This window comes from Ambystoma mexicanum, chromosome 5p (genome assembly GCF_040938575.1).
Source record: "Ambystoma mexicanum isolate Mex_15411 chromosome 5p, UKY_AmexF1_1, whole genome shotgun sequence".
Lineage (NCBI taxonomy): Eukaryota > Metazoa > Chordata > Amphibia > Caudata > Ambystomatidae > Ambystoma > Ambystoma mexicanum.
In genome coordinates, this window is record NC_090930.1 from 476,653,898 (window position 1) to 476,669,850 (window position 15,953).

General features: G+C 46.8%; 1 protein-coding gene across 6 annotated transcripts in view; it reads right to left on the reverse strand.

Annotated features, from left to right (window-relative positions):
* The window catches only part of HTR2C (5-hydroxytryptamine receptor 2C), a 4,576,123-nt gene that overhangs the window by 4,164,755 nt on the left and 395,415 nt on the right, over nucleotides 1-15,953 (reverse strand). The window lies entirely within an intron of this gene.

Below are 15,953 nucleotides of genomic sequence, written 5' to 3' on the forward strand. Positions count from 1 at the left end.
TTGTCTAAAACAGGGAGTTACAACGGACATCAATGGACGTTCACTCGATTTCTCTCAGCGCATATCATAAGAAACAGCTTTTACAACCTACTTGGGGAATGTTATAGGATTACAGGGAACATTTAAGTATTTGTTCCAAACTGATGGGGAAGTGATTGGGTCTCTAGTGTCAAGTGAGCAACTAAGCCCATGCAAGTCTAAGACATCTTCCGTTTCACACTAATACTCAACACTTTATTGGTTATACAAACTCCAGGGCTCTTTGATACGTGGCCCCCTAGCATTGGTTTGGCACCTTTGTACCCCTCTGGAATATTCCGCACGCTAGCAGCATGCAGGCTACCACTACAGGTGCAGGGAAGGTCAGCATGATCATGCCTCCCATCCAAATTATCCCAACATCTATCATCACTCTTGCAGTCTGCCAGTCAATTAGGATTTGAACTTGGCCTTGTAAAAGGTCTCTGTGCCTGAGAAATAAAGGGGGTATTTTCTTGGTTTTGGTGTAGCTCAACCCAATTTCTATTTTGATCTGACCATTTGACTGTGAGACTGCATTTTCAAGCCTTTTGCAGCATTTAATTATATTAAAGGATGAACTCTTGATGCCTTCAGTGTTTTTCAGTGTTTCTCCATTCAACCTTGAACAGAAGTTTCTTTCTTTCTCACGTTCGTTGTAACTACTGGATGGACAACCAGGTTCACAGTGACCTCGTCTTTTTGGTGCTGCGCCAGCCAAGCCTATCTTTAATATCTCCTCCACCATCAGTAATTTTCCAACTGCGCCAAACAGAAAACTCTTTTAATCATTGGGTTTCAGGCCTTGCTAAAGTGCATCGTGGAATATCCAGGTTCTCTACATTCCTATGTATTATACATTGGCCCATCACCGCAAACTATTCACTATGTAGCCGGCCTCAAGATCACTTTGTCTACTGGCGTTACTGCTTCTGTACAAGTGTAAACTGATTTGTATTTTCTTCATCATTTCTGTACAATGAGCATCTTCATATCTAGCCTGTAATGTTGCTCATTTTTACCATTCAGAGCTTATAGAATGTCTATGTTCTTTACCTCATGCATCTTTTCTAGGTGCGTTAGCTCCATTCTACATGACGTCACCAGTCTTCTTTTTCACTCATTTTCACATTTCTTCCGGACTCTGTCCAAAAGGCCATTATTTCTTCCTGAATGCATATAAGGTTTTCTCAATGGATACCTTGTTTCCATGATTTTCTGCAGTACAGGCATCCTCACTGGTACTGCACGTGTTACAATTTACGCTTCCCAAAATATAGGCGGAGCTTTTGATGGGGGTACTTGACTCCACTGCTGCAACAGTTTCCTGGGATGTTGGAGAGACTTTAATAACCAGAGTTACTGAGGATCAAAAGAATTAACCTTCCTGCCTTTTGTTGTGTTTGCTGAAGCAAGACAGGCAGTTTGGCCATGAGCCCACACCGCCTTTCCAAAGCTGACTTGAAATCACAGGGTTGCCATGGGTATGACACCAATCTGATATGCCTTTAGAAATTTGCGCAATCAGTCACCATACTAAAACCAGGTCTGGCTTATTCTTAGAGATTACCCAGCCAACAGATGGATGGACCCACAATTATCATTTAGTTGGTTAAGAAGGGCAGCAGTTAAATGCAACCACTGTCTGAAGTGACCTTGCGTCACAACAGCTATCAAACAGGGCAAATATGACCTCTGAACTGCTCTGTGCCACAGAGGTGCAGGTGCTGCTGATCAGGAGACTGATGCAGCAAGGTACGTGTGTGTACTATGCTTTTGGCATGGAGCATTAGGAACAGGGGTCTGGTTAGCAGACCACCATTTTTTAGATGCATTTTATTAGTTAATGAATCAAAATATAAACAGGCCATCGCTTCTACACCCTGCCTAGAAGACAATCTCACATTTCCATGCTATAACCAATCAGACAATTGTTCTGTTAAATGTAAGCAGCCCTTGAGACATTTGATAGTTTGATTATAAGCACCAACATCCAGCTATTACATCGCTGTTTATTGACATACCGCTGTCTCAGGTTTTTAGTAAAGACACTGAGAAGACACATAGGTTGAGGATCATTTGATTCTCCTTTCAGTGAAGTCATTTAGGGATCATGGGTTTGGTGATTCCATTTCTGTAGCTCCTTTCATTTTGTTGAACACGGTGCAAATAAATCTAATCCTGATGTCCTTACTTGACCAAAGTTGTGTTAACTTACTTAAGCAAATATCTTTCTCCATCTGGAGTAGGTTTCCTATATGCAAACATGGGAATACCTGAAAATAAAATGAACACCAATATGAAGTGAAATAAAAAAAAAAGAAGACCAGGGAGGCATTTGGATGTGATCAACTGAGTAGTCAAGTTGATTACCAGAAGATCTGGGCCATAATCTGGGTTTCTCTACTTGATTTATGCGGTTTGATCTTGGTTGGGGCACCATCACCCTGTGCCTTAGGTTTTTTTTCTCCCATTTTTTTTTTGTTGCATTATTGGGCAAATGTAAACTCTCCATGAAACACATGTATAGATATTGCCTACCTTCCTTATCAGTCGCTCACTGGGGGAAGTGATGGAGACATACAGCATTAGGCAAGCCATTAAAACAGATGCTAGCTACGCTGTCTAATATGTTTTTAATTAATTATGTTAATGTGAGGGCTATGCTCAGTGGGAGTCTAAAATCCAAAGTGGACAAGCATGAACTATTTCTTACAATAGGTGACATTTCACACAACTTGCTCCATCCCATTCCCCACTCCCTCAATCCTCAATGGACACCGGACACACAACCCTCCTTCAGCAAACTTACTGTCACCTTGATGATAGACCACCTACATCACATTACATCACATACCCATCATTGATATTGACACAACTCGACCAGCAATCGTTCACACCCCTTCTACCCTTTAGACTTAGACTCAACTTGCACCCTCGGAAAACTCCTCACAATTCCACTCTTCCCATCAGCATTCAATGTCCTCCCAGAACACCCCAATTCCCTCCTTCTTCCTTAACCTTCCCTCCTCCACCTCCTACCCTAACTCATGCTGTTCCTGCATGTCCCACCTGCCCACTGCCTTATCATCAACCTTACCGTCACGGCCCACCCATTTCCACTCACACCCACATCGTTAAACTTCACCCCTCACAACACCATCCCCAACTAACTCTCAGAACATGCCACCTCTTCTAACTGCATCCCTGCCTCCCATCCAAGAAGGATCCCTTCAACACATCTCATACTACTTCTCCAAAATCCTCAAAAGCCCAGTGGGGTGTCACATCTCAGTCGATTCCTGACTCATTCTGTGCACCCCGGGCTCCTAGCTCCTCTGTGGGATCCACCTCTCCCTACTCTATCCCTACCTCCTGAGATGACCCCTCTACCAGCACCTCAACCCCATAAACCATCAATCCAGCTTTCTCCCTCCCATTAGGTCTACCCCACAATAAACCATACCCCACTCCCTCCTACTAGCATTACCCTCCAATCTGCATGACGGCCACCCCAATCAGACTTTCACCTTGCATAACTAAGCACCATGCAATTAATTATTATCTCCACCCCCTTCGCGGCTGACCCAATTCTTACTCCCATGTCCCCAGCTCCATAAAAAAAACAGAACATATAGACACCTTGCTTCCCATCTATACCTATCCAGCAAAACTCCCCCTACCTCCCTCCTGGATATAATAACATACACATACCTACACCCTCTCCCACTCTCCCACACCTGCAAACCCAGTGAAATCTCTCCTCAACCTGCTAAACATCCCCCAGTGCCTGCATTCCAAACACGTCACCTCCGGCACCAGTAGGAGACACTCCACTGACTTCCCACACCCAATTGGAACTCCAGCTGCAAGAAGGAGCCCGACCACCACCAACCCTCTCCCACGCAAACACTACAGTCTCTCCATCTTCAGACATATGGTGTACCAGCAATCAGCACTAATTCACTCCCTCCCCATACACACCATCAACTATCCAAGCCACATAACCAATCAACCTGTCAACCTCTCCTACCATCCTGGCCTTCCCCACACAACCACTAATACTGTGTTCGGCATCTGTCTCCTCTCCCTGCACAGCAAGCCAACTGCCTCCCTCTGCAGACAACCCTCCTCTACACAAGCTCCCACCCAGTACCTAATCCCCTCAACTCGCCATGCCACATTACCAATCAACCTCCCGATCTCTCCTAAAACTCAAACCTTCCCCACGAATACTGCATGAACTATCTCCTGCCTCAACTTCTGCATCAAGCTAACCCCCTCGCTCTGGGGTCATTTCCCCACCCCACCAAGCTACCACACCGAACCAAACACCCTGCCTCAAGCAAACAATTAAAAGGCTGACTGAATTGCATTCTCATCAATGCCAAATCTTTCGCAAAAAAACATCTTAGTAAATAATGACCTTGTCTCAACAGAATATCCCAAAATCAATTTCATCACCAAAACCTGGTTCTTCCTAGATGTAATGTGAATTACACATTAAGCCTTCCCACTGAGCTACAAATGTATTGTCCAAAACCGAGCCAGCATGTTAGGCTGCATTGCCATCCTCCACAAAGCCTCTCTTTCTGCCTTGCACATTGACAACCCATCCTGTAACCCAGACTGTGAATCCTTCTAGGTCAAATTCCTGCTCTCTTCCTCTCTCCTCATCTACACACATCTTCTTGCTTATTAACCGACCCCCAGGATACAATCAAAGCTTTGCAGAATCGCTAAGTGATTCTGTTGCAACAATCATGGTCTCCCACGTAAACATGTTAGGGGACTTCAACATTTGGTTTGCCATGCCCCTGAACCCATTGACCCAATCACTACTGGACAAACTAGAAATGTTGCAGCCAACAAAGCTAGTCTAAGCCCCAACCCACTCTGCATGTCAGACCCTAGATGCAATCTTCAGATCTCCAGAACTCCTCAGCACATTACCACCACTCCTGCTCATATGGTCAGACCATTCCGCCATCCTCTTGGTCCTATCCTCAGTGGAATCTCCCACCCTTCCGGCAGCCTCTGGACCACTAGCCCAATCCCACATCTGGAAAGAAATCAAAGTGACCCTGGATGTGACAGAAATACTACTTGCGCCACATACCACACTCTCCCTCTCCCCGAGTCCTGTCACCATCTCTAACTTTGATCTCTGGCTTTCTGAATCACTTAACTCCATTGTGTCCATTAGATTTCTCTGAAACAGATAATGTCATTCACCCAGGTGGTTCACTGAAGCCCTCAGAAAAATGAAAACTGAACAATATCCTGGAGTGTAGATGGCATGAGACCCATCTTCATCCAACAGACTTACCTAACCTCCCATCTTAAGACCTAACACGCAGAAGTGCACAAAGCAAAACAATCCTATTACTGGAACAGAATCTCCAAAGCCCCACACCCAACCAGGGACATCGTTAAACTAATTCTTGAATTCATCACTGCTGCATGTTTCACCACTCACCCCAGCAAACTCTATTTGCGACTCTCTCTCAGACCATTTCCACAGCTAAGCCCTAAAGAGGCACACCTTTATCATCTCAAAAATCTCAACCTTGCCACCCCCTCACTCTGTTTCACCCCCCAGTAACAGAACTTCCTTATATACTCCCCCTTCTCAGCACTCTTCCCTTCAGAATTCTCAAACTAATATCACTTAGCCAGGCATCTGTTCCCTAGGGGACCCATGCCTCCTCCCGCCTCCCTGCTAAAAGAACTCTTGAGTTTTGTGTGTGCTGGCATTCTCACTATCCATCATCAGCTCATCACTCACTTGCATTATCTTCCCAGCAGAATGTAAAACCTCGTTCATCAAGCCCCCTCCTAAAAAAGACTTCACATCATGAAAAACCAAATTAGCTAATCGAGCATTTTACTCACAACTATGCTTCTTCTCAGAAGCCAACAACATCTTAGATACTGCTCAATCAGTCTTGAGGCCATTGTGAGGAACAGAATCCTGCTTAGTCTCCATCTGGAAAAATCTTTAAAGTCACACAAACTCTGATGGCTGTGCTGACCGAATTCGGCTTGACCTCTCGTCAGTGTTCAACACCATGGACCAATCCATCCTCACGAAAAGGGATTGCCTGGAGGCAGTGCAGGTGGGTGGCAGGGTGAGCAGGTTCCTCAGTCCTAAAGACAAAGAGAGACCAGGTGCACGATGCTGATAAAGAACAGATCAACTGGAGAGAGGAGGATAGAAGGAAGAAGCAAAGAGGAAGGTCTTGAGGTGCTTCTGGAACTGTAGGTGGTTTTCCTCAAGTTGTAGAGTGGCAGGGAGACTGTTCTAGAGGGAGGCCCCATCCGAAGACAGAGATCTACCCCCAGCTCGTTTCTTAGAAAAATGGCTGACTCTCAGGGAGTTAGAAGTGGAGGAGCAAAGGGCTTCAGTGGGAAGGTATTTAAGGAGGGACAGCTGAAGGTATTTTGGACCCAGGCCCCAGAAGGCCTTGTGGATAATGCAGAGAGTCTTGTATTTAATCCTTGCAGCCACTGGGAGCGAGTGAAGAGATCTGAGGGCTGGAGAGATATGATCCCAGGGCTTGAGGCTAAGGACAAGTCTTGGAGTCCTGTTCTGGATAAGTTGCAAAGGGAGGAGAGTAGAGGCAGGTAGATCTAGAAAGAGGCTGTTGCAATAGTCCAACCTTGAGAGAATCAAGGCTCGAAAGACAGTGAGCTTCTGGGTGAAGGAGAGGAAAGGCAGAATACCTTAGAGGAGGTGCAGTAGGAAATGTGACTTTTTGAAACATCAGAGATGTGAGCAGAGAAGGAAAGCATGGAGTCAAAGATTACCCTGAGGATCTTTGCCTCGCAAGAGGGGGTAGGAGGAGGGCCAAGGGAGGCTTGCCAGAGAGTGATAGGAAAGGAGGGTGAAGGTGTGCCGATGAGGAGGATCTCAGTCTTACTGGCATTCAGGCAGAGATCATTGGCGGCACACAAATCCTGAATGGCAGATAGGCAGTCGGAGATGAGAGGAGAAGAGCTGACTGAGGGAAGCCTGAAAATGATTTGAGTGTCGTCAGCATAGCACTGGACATTTGAGCAGAAAATGGCAATGCGGTGGGTGAGAGTTGCCAGGTATTGGTGAAAGAGCCCGGGTGAGAGGTTTGACCCCTGCGAAACACCATAGGTAGAGAGGGAGATAGAGGAAAGGAAGGACCCAAGTGGGACCTGGGAGGGTTGATCAGAGAGGAAAGAGGTCAGCCATGCCAGAGCCTGATCGGTGATTCCCAGGTTGTCACAGAGACAGTTGAGCAGGATGGTATGGTTGACTGTGTCGAAGGCAGAAGAGATTGAGTAGGAAGAGGACAGAGGGAATGTTAGAGTCAAGGTTGGAGAGCAGATATGCATGGATGCTCAGAAAAGCCTTTCTGTGCTTCTGGCAGCTCTAAAGCCAGACTGATTGTCGGGGAGACAGCCAACAGAATTAGAGTGGAGGTTGAGCTGAGAGATGGCCAGCTTTACCAGCAGTTTGCCCAGAAAAGGAGTAATGGAAATTGGGTGATAGTCAGCCAGGCAAGAAGGGTCAGCTGTGGGTTTCTTGAGAAGAGGATGCATAAGAGAGTGCTTAAGAGGGGATGGGAAGTCTCCTGAGGCAAAGGAGTGGTTTCAGAAATCAGCCAGGGCAAGAGCGAGGCCATCAATGTGGTCCTTTATGGTTTTAGAAGAACAGGGATGAACCTGTTTTAACAAGACTTTGGTAGATGGGTTCTTGTCTAGCGACCTCATCAGGGGAGAAAAGAGGAAAGGAGGAGAAAGAGGGTAGGAGTGGCAGAAGGAGGGTCAGAGTTCACAAAAGGAGGGAAGAGAGAAGCAGGATGAGAGGGTTGACAGGATGTCCTAGGTTTTTGAGATGAAGTAAGAGGCAAGGGCTGTGCAAAGGGCCTGGGAGGCGACAGAAGGAGTAGAGACTGCAGCAGGGCTGGCCAGTTCATTGCAGATTTTCAAGAGTTTTGCAGAGTTGTTAGATGCCACAGAGACATGGGCTCTGATGTGGGCTCTCTTCTTGCTGTGGACATAGAGTCGGCATTGCCTTTGGAGCAGTCGATTGTCTGGTTTGTCAGAGGATGAACAAGAGGCCATTTCCTCTCAGCCACCCTACACTTACATTTAAGTGTAGCTAGGTTAGAGGATTACCAAGAATTGCAATTGGCTTTAGGCTTCAAGTGGATCCTCATAACGGGCCAAGAGTATCAGAGATAGAAGAGTAGAGCATGGACAAGGCTGTGTCAGGATGTGAGTTAGCCAGAGGTGGAGGGTTGGAGAGTAGGTTGCGGCGAAAGCCTCCAGTGACACATGCTTCATGGGCCGGATGTCCGAGTAGGTAGGTGGCAGTGTTGGGCTAGACTTGTCCTGGGGGGCAGAGGAGTGAGGAGTGGTCAGGTGGATGGAGAGGGGGAGTTCAAAGGAGATCAAGACATCAAGTGCCCTGCAGAGTGAGTTGGGCCAGAGGCGATGATAGAAAGGGAGAAGGAGTCACAAAGGTCACGGAAGAGTACAGAGGAGGAACAAGTAGTATCAAGATGGATATTAAGGTCACCAAGCAGGAGGAGTTGGGAGGTTGAGACCAGGAGGGAGGAGGAGAGGTCTGCCCACTCAGATTGAAAAGAGGTGATCAGACAGCCTGCATACAAGGAATTCAAAAGAGGAGTATGTCTGCATGGGAATGATGGAGGCAGAGATCCACTCAGGAAAGATCACGGCTACACCCCTCTGGACCATGTGGGTGCAGAGGGGATCTTGTAGCCATTAGGGAAAGTGTCAAAGCTTGTGACAGAGCTTGCCATGAAGAGTTCTTCCAGGAGGTGGCAGATGTCAGAGGAGTGTTTAACAGGAGAGCAAGAGTTGAGCAGGTTCCTCAGTCCTAAAGACAAAGAGAGACCAGGTGCACGATGCTGATAAAGAACAGATCAACTGGAGAGAGGAGGATAGAAGGAAGAAGCAAAGAGGAAGGTCTTGAGGTGCTTCTGGAACTGTAGGTGGTTTTCCTCAAGTTGTAGAGTGGCAGGGAGACTGTTCTAGAGGGAGGCCCCATCCGAAGACAGAGATCTACCCCCAGCTCGTTTCTTAGAAAAATGGCTGACTCTCAGGGAGTTAGAAGTGGAGGAGCAAAGGGCTTCAGTGGGAAGGTATTTAAGGAGGGACAGCTGAAGGTATTTTGGACTCAGGCCCCAGAAGGCCTTGTGGATAATGCAGAGAGTCTTGAATTTAATCCTTGCAGCCACTGGGAGCGAGTGAAGAGATCTGAGGGCTGGAGAGATATGATCCCAGGGCTTGAGGCTAAGGACAAGTCTTGGAGTCCTGTTCTGGATAAGTTGCAAAGGGAGGAGAGTAGAGGCAGGTAGATCTAGAAAGAGGCTGTTGCAATAGTCCAACCTTGAGAGAATCAAGGCTCGAAAGACAGTGAGCTTCTGGGTGAAGGAGAGGAAAGGCAGAATACCTTAGAGGAGGTGCAGTAGGAAATGTCACTTTTTGAAACATCAGAGATGTGAGCAGAGAAGGAAAGCATGGAGTCAAAGATTACCCTGAGGATCTTTGCCTCGCAAGAGGGGGTAGGAGGAGGGCCAAGGGAGGCTTGCCAGAGAGTGATAGGAAAGGAGGGTGAAGGTGTGCCGATGAGGAGGATCTCAGTCTTACTGGCATTCAGGCAGAGATCATTGGCGGCACACAAATCCTGAATGGCAGATAGGCAGTCGGAGATGAGAGGAGAAGAGCTGACTGAGGGAAGCCTGAAAATGATTTGAGTGTCGTCAGCATAGCACTGGACATTTGAGCAGAAAATGGCAATGCGGTGGGTGAGAGTTGCCAGGTATTGGTGAAAGAGCCCGGGTGAGAGGTTTGACCCCTGCGAAACACCATAGGTAGAGAGGGAGATAGAGGAAAGGAAGGACCCAAGTGGGACCTGGGAGGGTTGATCAGAGAGGAAAGAGGTCAGCCATGCCAGAGCCTGATCGGTGATTCCCAGGTTGTCACAGAGACAGTTGAGCAGGGTGGTATGGTTGACTGTGTCGAAGGCAGAAGAGATTGAGTAGGAAGAGGACAGAGGGAATGTTAGAGTCAAGGTTGGAGAGCAGATATGCATGGATGCTCAGAAAAGCCTTTCTGTGCTTCTGGCAGCTCTAAAGCCAGACAGATTGTCGGGGAGACAGCCAACAGAATTAGAGTGGAGGTTGAGCTGAGAGATGGCCAGCTTTACCAGCAGTTTGCCCAGAAAAGGAGTAATGGAAATTGGGTGATAGTCAGCCAGGCAAGAAGGGTCAGCTGTGGGTTTCTTGAGAAGAGGATGCATACGAGAGTGCTTAAGAGGGGATGGGAAGTCTCCTGAGGCAAAGGAGTGGTTTCAGAAATCAGCCAGGGCAAGAGCGAGGCCATCAATGTGGTCCTTTATGGTTTTAGAAGAACAGGGATGAACCTGTTTTAACAAGACTTTGGTAGATGGGTTCTTGTCTAGCGACCTCATCAGGGGAGAAAAGAGGAAAGGAGGAGAAAGAGGGTAGGAGTGGCAGAAGGAGGGTCAGAGTTCACAAAAGGAGGGAAGAGAGAAGCAGGATGAGAGGGTTGACAGGATGTCCTAGGTTTTTGAGATGAAGTAAGAGGCAAGGGCTGTGCAAAGGGCCTGGGAGGCGACAGAAGGAGTAGAGACTGCAGCAGGGCTGGCCAGTTCATTGCAGATTTTCAAGAGTTTTGCAGAGTTGTTAGATGCCACAGAGACATGGGCTTTGATGTGGGCTCTCTTCTTGCTGTGGACATAGAGTCGGCATTGCCTTTGGAGCAGTCGATTGTCTGGTTTGTCAGAGGATGAACAAGAGGCCATTTCCTCTCAGCCACCCTACACTTACATTTAAGTGTAGCTAGGTTAGAGGATTACCAAGAATTGCAATTGGCTTTAGGCTTCAAGTGGATCCTCATAACGGGCCAAGAGTATCGGAGATAGAAGAGTAGAGCATGGACAAGGCTGTGTCAGGATGTGAGTTAGCCAGAGGTGGAGGGTTGGAGAGTAGGTGGCGGCGAAAGCCTCCAGTGACACATGCTTCATGGGCCGGATGTCCGAGTAGGTAGGTGGCAGTGTTGGGCTAGACTTGTCCTGGGGGGCAGAGGAGTGAGGAGTGGTCAGGTGGATGGAGAGGGGGAGTTCAAAGGAGATCAAGACATCAAGTATGTGCCCTGCAGAGTGAGTTGGGCCAGAGGCGATGATAGAAAGGGAGAAGGAGTCACAGAGGTCACGGAAGAGTACAGAGGAGGAACAAGTAGTATCAAGATGGATATTAAGGTCACCAAGCAGGAGGAGTTGGGAGGTTGAGACCAGGAGGGAGGAGGAGAGGTCTGCCCACTCAGATTGAAAAGAGGTGATCTGACAGCCTGCATACAAGGAATTCAAAAGAGGAGTATGTCTGCATGGGAATGATGGAGGCAGAGATCCACTCAGGAAAGATCACGGCTACACCCCTCTGGACCATGTGGGTGCAGAGGGGATCTTGTAGCCATTAGGGAAAGTGTCAAAGCTTGTGACAGAGCTTGCCATGAAGAGTTCTTCCAGGAGGTGGCAGATGTCAGAGGAGTGTTTAACAGGAGAGCAAGAGTTGAGAGTGGCTAGATGAAGGAGGTTACCAGCCTTAAAGACTTTCCGGGGAGGGGTACAAATAAGACCTATGCCCTGCTGAGGTGAAGAAGGTGCCTGAGGTAGGGCAGAGGAGGAGGGAAGAGAGGACAAGGTAGCCAAGGGGGGAAAGGGTGGGACAGCAGGAGATGAAAAGGAATTGATGAGGTGAGGGAAACGCCTGTCAAAGATGAGGAGATTGGCCTGAGGACCTTCGACCATGATGGTGCCATTACGGTAGACATTAATGATGACTTTAGAGGAGTTAAAGGGAGCCAGGAGAGCTTCCCAACAGGTGCCTCCATTAATGGGAGAGGAGAAGACAGGACAGAGTACAGAGATCATATGAAGAGTCGATAGATCTTGCGAAGAAACGACAAAGAGGATTTCGCTGTGGCAATTATCCTTTCACCTCTAGACTATGCCGATGCACTATACCTAGGAGCTTCCACCTCGGAGCTGAGAAAACTCCAACAAGGGCACAACACTGCCTTGAGACTCCTCCTAGATTTAGGTCCCAGAGAACACATCTTCCATGCCCTCTGAGTTCTCCACTGGCTTCCGATCAGTCGGCAAACTGCCTTCAAGGTGATGTGTATCACCCATCTGCCTTTTACAACAAAGGACTTGTATACGTGTAGCAAAAATTGACTTGCAACACCCCAAATCATTTTGTATGGGGTTCTTCATTCTCAGTACAAGCACACCCAAAATGTGGAACTCTCTTCCAGTAGCCATCTGCCACATAGAGAACAACATCAAAAAAACCTTTAAAAAAGCACTCAAAACCTTCTACACCCTTGCATACATAATACAGGCCATTTTGACAACCAGAGTATCATCCCCCTCACCAGCTTCCCCTATGTGGGATATCACGATAATGCTTTCAGCCTCTGTGTGCCTTCTGCAAGTTACCCTGTTAGTTATATTTTCCTTTTAGGCACAGGGTTTACACCCGGCCTTGGCGCATGACTGGTCCACACTGACTTCATTCACGCTGTGGATCATAACCTGATACAAGCTCTGATTAATGATAAGTGCAAGAATGTTCTGACAGTTGACCTGGCCTCACTTTCCCAGATATTGAACTCAGGGGTTGATCAGGTTGCTCCACTGAAACTTTACAGAGGAACTTAGAGCAGCACGCCTACAACTTAGACAGGCAGAGTGCAAGTGGCATTGCTCATATAGTCCCTTGGTTAAGGGTGCCTTCCAGCAGCTTACCAGAGACTATCATCTGAGTATATATATATATATATATATATATATATATATATATATATATATATATATATATATGATCACGTGCTCAGTGGAGCGCTGTCTGCAGGTCGTGCACCATGGTGTCCTGCCTCTGTTTGTCTTTGGGCCTCATTACGACCCAGGCGGTAAGTTACCGCCTGGGTCGTACCTTTACCACCATGGCGTAACGTTTACGCCATGATGGTTGGCGGACTTACCGCCCCATTCCGAGGTCGGCGGGGCGGTAAGTCCCCAATCCCCATTTACCCTTCCCCATTCCCATTTTTGCCACATAGGGCATAATGGGAGTGGGGAAGGCGTTAATTACGCCACCGTAAATTACGGTGTCGTAATTAACAACATGGTCCCTTAGCGCCATGGATTTTAACACCTGCTAAAAGCAGGTGTTAAATCCGCCATGGCGCTAAGGGACCTCGTACTCAGGCGGTAAGGGTCGGCGCTGTTTACGCTGCCGTAAACCCCTTACCGCCTGAGTCGTAATGAGGCCCTTTGTGTTGCTGCTCATTGTACTGCATATTATTATGTACAATTCTTTTTCTTTTGAAACATTAAAAACATCCGTATTTACAACACTGTGTTTTTTTTGTGTTTGTCAGGGATCTTGGAGTTTGCCACTAATGCCTGGCCCGCGGGATTGCGGTTCACCTTTTCCTCTTTTTTTCAAATATATATATATATATATATATATATATATATATATATATATATATATATATATATATATATATATATATATATATATATATATATGGCTAAACAGGGCTTGTTCACCTTTAAAGATGAGCAAGCCCTGAATCAGGCTGTTGAAATTCCCCTTACAAAAAAAGTCACTGGATGCTTCGGTTTTGGCTAACGTTCATCCTATTTCTCTTCTTTCCTTCTTTATGAAGGTGTTGGAATCTTTGGTTTCCCATCTTTTGTCTTCTTTCCTTGAAACTTCTAGCTTCTTTGCACCCTTTTCAATCTGGGTTCCAGCCAGGGCAGGGAACAAAGAGTGTCCTGGTGTCTGTAATAGACGACCTGGCCATGCTGACTGACAGAGGTGGGGTGGGTGCCCTGATACGTTTAGACCTGTCTTTAGAATTCAATACTGATGACCACTCCATCATGTTAGTCTGCCTGGCCTTGGCAGGCCCTGCTGGCCCTGTGTTTGCCTAGTTTACCACTTTGTTGGCTGGTAGGAGCCAACTGCTCTACCCTGCTCCTTTTCTTTCTCTACCATGTGCATTTTCCTGTGGTGTTCCTCAGAGCTTTGCCCTGTCCCCTATGTTATTCAACATCTATGTTCAGCTGCTAGTTCGCCTTGTCTGCTTCCACAGCTTCTGTTTTACTCCTCAATGTGGAGAAGACGGTGGCCCTGGTGGTGGGCTCTCCTCTGAATTTTGCATTATGGACACCCTTTTTCTGGCCTTCTACACTGGATGATCTTCCCATTCCAGTAACAACAGAGAAGAACTTAGCGGTTCTTCTTTCCTCCTCACTTCCGATGGCCCCTCAAGTGAGTGCGGTATGCAAAACTAGTCACTTTCTTCTTAAAGTGTATCAGCAAAGTCCTTCCATTTTTTCCCAGTCATCTGAGACCCTTGTCTGTTGCCACATTGGTTACTAGTCAGATTGACTATTGCAATGCGTTATTTTTGCCCTGATACATCGCATTCCATTGTTGCAAAATCTTGCTGCCCAGGTGGCTACCCATTATCCTTATGGTGCCAATATCATCCAGGTGCTCCACACACTCCACTGGTTTTCTTTGAGCCAGAGGATAACATTAAAATCTTTATGTCTGGTTCACTGGCGTTCTATGGTCTGGGGGCGGGCTACTTGCAACAAAAATTCCCAACTGTTCCGGGACAGGGTCTTCAATCGGGCAGTACCCACCTGGTTGCCATTCCAAAAATTCATTTGTCTAGATTTGGAGGGTGTGCATTTACTTACGCCGCTGGCCAATTGTGGAATGGTCATCTGCCTACGCTCAGGTGCATTGAGAACCATCTCCAATGTAGGCGATCCTTAAAGAACTTGTTATTTTTGACACCAGGTTGTTGAGCCAGTAGTGAACTCCTTGTGCCAAGATCCCCTTGGGTGAATGAGTGTGGTATAAATGTGCCTAACCTAACATAACACCCAGGGGACTCAGGTAGGTGGATGATTGAAGGGGGTTTAATGCACAGTTTCTATCTTCAGGACCTGGTACTTCGATAAGATTGGCAGTGGCACAGACGACGAGCTTGATCTCCCATAAGTGAATATGCATTATCAAGACCACGCTTGAAGTCAACTAAATATTTACTAATCAACAAAAAAGATGGTAAAGACAAATGGAAGTATGCTGATGGCATCCATGTCTCACTCTACATTTGTGCATGTAATTTGCATGTCGACTCCATGTTTGCCATAGAGGCTGGCGCCCTGCATTCAACTGGCAGCAGAGCCCTCACCAGTAGACAGTTGCTTTGGGTACTAACATGCTTCTTACCTCACCCACACCCTCTCTCACACTGCAACCCATACAATACAGCTGAGTCTGACGAAAAATTCGCTCCAACTGTCACATAGCATTCTGACACAGCACTCTTCCTTAAGCCTTTGCAATATGTGCTGCATGCCTGAAAACATTCCTATCACCTAGTCATTCTCTGCTAATCAAAATGTTGACAATAAATGTACACAAGTATTTTACCGCTCTTTCCATTTGGATTTAGGTTATAAAAAAAAAGAAAAAATTAACAAGGCCAAAAAGTTCTTTTTGGTTGAATTGCGGAAATGTTTTTGTGTTTTTTTGCACTTTCTCCCCCCCCCCCACACCACTTGCCCTTCCCCCTACCTTGATGGACACCCTTTACCGCCGCCCATCTATTTTTTAATAAAAATGTGCAAATATCCCACAAAAAGTAGACTAAAAAAACGTGATTGTTTCAAGCTTGTTTTCTCATTTGTTTTTTTGGGGCATTAACTTCCATTTACATGTCTGCTCAGACTGCGGTCTTTGGAAGAGTGTTCATCCACCCCAGCGCTTCGTGGCCATACCAATGGCAGCAAGCGTTATACAAATATCAAG